The sequence below is a fragment of the Triticum dicoccoides genome, chromosome 5B (assembly GCF_002162155.2).
Source record: "Triticum dicoccoides isolate Atlit2015 ecotype Zavitan chromosome 5B, WEW_v2.0, whole genome shotgun sequence".
NCBI lineage: Eukaryota > Viridiplantae > Streptophyta > Magnoliopsida > Poales > Poaceae > Triticum > Triticum dicoccoides.
This window is the reverse complement of record NC_041389.1, coordinates 678,054,515-678,059,031: the sequence shown is the minus strand read 5'-3', so window position 1 is coordinate 678,059,031 and position 4,517 is coordinate 678,054,515.

Genomic DNA, 4,517 nt, shown 5'->3' with positions numbered 1-4,517 from the left:
GAGGGGTCGGGCTGGCGGGTGGACCTATGGGGATGGGGCGGCAAGGGGGGAGGGAGTGTCGGGGCGTCGCGCGTCAACGACAGTGTGGGCGAGCGCGGTGTTAGGGTCTGGTGCGGCGTCGGCAGCGGGGGAGGGGCGGCACAGAGAAAGGGGATCGATCGGATCGAGCGAGAGTGAGACAGAGGAAAGAGATGGGTACAGTGGCTCTGTATACGCAACTAAGCTATAACGCGTCTTGGCAAAACGCGCTATAGCTAACTTAGCTATAGCGCTGCTCTAGCAAAAACGCGCTACTGCTAACCTTTTTATTTTTATTTTTTATTTTTCTTTTTCTTAGCTATAGCGCTGCCCTAGCAAAAACGCGCTACTGCTAACTTTTTCTTCTTCTTTTTTTATTTTTCTTTTTCTTAGCTATAGCGCTGTCCTAGCGAAAACGCGCTACTTCTAACTTTTTATATTTATTTTTTTATTTTCCTTTTTCTTTTTCATATTCCACAAACTTCCTTCTTTTTTATTTTTTTTTATTTCTCCTTTTACTTTTATTATTCTTTTCCTTTTTCATTTTTCTTTTTCTTTTTCTTTTTATTTTTATTGTTCTTTTTCATATTCCACAAACTCAGGGGTTTAATTTGGTCTGTCGTTTGAGCAATACCACTGTTACCCTCCGGATAATAATTAGTATAATATATATCTTACATCATTTGACCGCTATCGGCGGTATACAAAATAGCTAGACACACACAAACTTTGGGATTAGTTTGTCAGCTTGGGCGACGACGACGCTTCAGACTGATCTTCTTCCCTCTTTAGTTCGTTGTCGAATAATTGAGCCCATGGTCGTGACTTTTCTTTCTCCAGGGATTACGATCTTTCGTAGGTAATGTAGTCTTCATTCTTCTTTTGACATATGTTTCGTCGTCATCAGCATCATCTTCCCTCATCGGATCACCGTACTGGTCATAGTCTTCCTTGTTGGCGACTCCATCCATTCTAGCGATGCTCCTTTTGCTTGTCTTCACGACAACATGGCTGGGATTGATCAGATCAGTTATGAAGAAACATTGTGTCACGTGTTTAGCGTGTACCCATGGCTCATTTTTGGCAATGGCGTTGACGGTACCGCTATCATCGGAGTCGGGTATACACATGGTTGTGAAATGTCGGTTTTCTCTGTATACATTGTTAGCCCATCTGACACGGAACATCCTCGCGTTATGCAATCCAGAGTAGTTAAGCTCCCATATCTCTTCGACCCTTCTGTAATATCTTTCAATTACATTCCCAGTCATGGCTTCCATCATCAACCCTGAGTTTTGGTCATCACTGTTTTTATCTTTCTCCTCCGTGTAGAACGTGTATCCGTTGATATCGTATGCTTGATAAGTCGCGAGGTTGGTCGAGGGGCCATGTGCTAAGGCGTATATGAGTGTTTCGTTCGGACAACCCTCTTCCGGGGGATTAGCCAGAACTCGCTCTTTGAACCAACGCAAGAAAGTGGAGTTGTGATCTCTAATAACTTAAGTGTCCGTCCTGTGCACCCCACGGTCACGGTACTTCTTTGCGATGGTCTCTTTGTGCAGTGTCATGAAATCTTCTAGCACATCTAGGTGTTGTAGCACTACTAAGTTTGCCCTGTCAAGGTCGTTTTGTCGGCCCGAGCGTAACACATTCACATCCCTATGACTGTTGGTGTGACCTTCGCCTTAGAGCCTTCCACAGTGCTTGTTGACGGGCAAACCAACAACAGGGTCTTTGGTCAGATAACTCTCACAGAAAGAGATGCACTCTTAGGTTAGATATCCCTGGGCTATGCTTCCATCTGGGCGGGACATGTTACGAACGAATCCTTTGATTACCCCATTCATCCTCTCGAACGGCATCATGCTATGCAGGAATGTCGGCCCTAGGTCGATGATGTCGTCCACGATGTGGACACATAGATGCACCATGACATCAAAGAATGCGAGCGGGGAGTACATCTCTAGCTCATTCAGTATGACAACAATCTCTTCCTGTAGCCTATGGAGTTGCTTCACACTGATCGACTTTCGAGAGATAGCATCAAAAAAGTGGCATAGGTCAGTAAGCATCTCATGCACATGTGTGTCCATAATCCCTCTAAGTTCAACCGGGAGTAACTGCGTCATCATCACATGACAGTCGTGAGACTTCATCCCACCGAACCTTTTTTTCTTAGTGTCCAGATATCTGCTTATCTTCCCACAGTATCCGGAACTAACTTTGATTCCGGCAAGGCACTTGAACAATTGATCGACCTCCTTCGGATCTAAGGTGAAGCAAGAGGGGGGGGCAATATTGTTCTTCCTTCTTGTTTACTTTTTTGCCCCTATCTTCCGTCTCCGTCTCCGTCTCGGTCTCCTCTGACGACCTTTTACCGGGCATTTGAAGATCTTTCCTGATTTTCAAAAATTCCAAGTCTTTTCTTGCCTTCGGCCCATCCTTGGTCCTCTCCGGCATGTTCATCAATGTTCCAAGCAAACTCTCAAGGATATTTTTTGTGATATGCATTTGATCAAGGCTATGAGGCGTGTCGAGTATGGGCCAGTATTCCAAGTCCCAGAAAACAGATCTCGTCTTCCATATCATCAGCAAGGGCTCTGGCGCCTTTTTCTTAGTCTTTCCCGGCGAGGGGCACTCTTCCCAGTTCTTCAATAACTCATATATTTCTGCACCGCTACGCTTACGTGGAGGACCTCGATGCTCAGCCTTACCATTGAATAGATCTCCACTCTTTCTCCATGGGTCATCCTTCTCGAGCCATCTTCCATGCCCCATGTACATGATTTTCGAAGACCCGCCATCTTTCGATAGCTGTAGAGAAGTTGTATCATCCATGCACCTCGTGCATCCGCAATATCCGTGGCACACCTGGCCGGAGAGATATCCGTAACCGAGATAGTCCTGCACCGTCGTGATCAGCGCGGCTCTCATGTAGAAATACTCTCCTTTGCTTGCATCCCATGTCTTGGCTAGCGTTGTCCATAAGGTCTGTAACTCCTCTTTCAGTAACCCGAGATACAGATTTATATCATTTCCCGGTTGTCTCGGCCCTTGAATAAGCATAGCCATGTGTATGTATTTTTCCTTCATGCACAACCAGGGGGGAGGTTGTACATCCGTACAAACACGGGCCATGTGCTATGATTGGTGTTCTGGTTGCCAAATGGATTCATGCCATCACTACTAGCGCCAAGCACGATGTTCCTTGGATCATTTGCGAAAAATTCAAATTCAGCATTTAATGTTGTCCACTGGCTAGCATCTGCGAGGTGTCTCAGCTTCGGTTCATCTCCGTCATCTGGCTTCACCCTCTCTGCGTGCCAGTGCATAAGCTTTGCTTCCGTAGGATCTACGAAATACCGTTGTAGACGCGGAGTGATCGGAAAGTACCATACAACTTTCTGTGGAGCTTTCTTTCCGGCCTTTTTATATCGTGAAGCATTGCACTTTGGACAGATGGTTTTTTCCGTGTGCTCGTTCGATATATGATGCAATCATTGATGCATGCGTGCTATCTAATATGTGGCAGATCAAGAGGGCACACGATTTTCTTTGCCACCTCGACACTAGTAGGACACAGGCTTCCCGCGGGAAGAACCTTCTTTAGGTACTTCAGAAGCTCATCCAGGCTTGTATCTGTCCATTTGTTTTTGCCTTCATCTTTAGAAGTTCTAGTGTGAAACTCAAGCGGGTCACCTCGGGATTATTGCAACCATCATACAAAGGAGTCATCGAGTCTACCTCCAGTTGCGCCAGTTTGGCCTCCTCTCTAGAAGCAGCTCTGTCGCTAGTCGTCTTCTTGCGAAGCAGGTCTCGAACATGCGGGTCCCGCATGGCTGAACTTAGTAGCCACGAATACGGTGGCGTGTCCGCGTCTTCTCCGCCTTGAACTGCCTCTTCGCCATCGACATTTCCGAGGCCGTCTTCCTCTTTGGGCACATAATCGGTCATCTCTTCGTCTGGTGGCCCCATGTCGTTATTTCCTGCCCCGTCGACGTCCTCATCATCATCATCTTCTTCTTCTTCTTCTTCTTGACTTATCCACCGAGTATGGCCATGCATGAAGCCATGCATGAGCAGGTGCGCCATGAATTTACCACCCTCAAAGGGGTCGAGCCTGACTCTTCCTTTGCATTTTCGACACGGACATAAAACATCCCTCGGTCTTTTTTCATACATGTCATCCACACCGGATTGCCAGTATCTTTCCACCATCCTTCCATTGACCTTCATGATCACCTGCGGGCAGAGCAAATATTATAACCACGTATATATGCATGCATGGATCAAATTCATACAAAAATTCGGCATGACCTTCCCTAAACATAGGACATATTGAGTTTGCATGCCCGAAATTCGCTGAAAGGGAATTGAATCGATATTTCGGCAAAACATAGGCAACTAATGTCACCCACATTATTTTCATCAAATACACAATGTAGGCAACTCGAATTATGCCACACACAATTCGGTATATATATTCTCATATCGCTCAT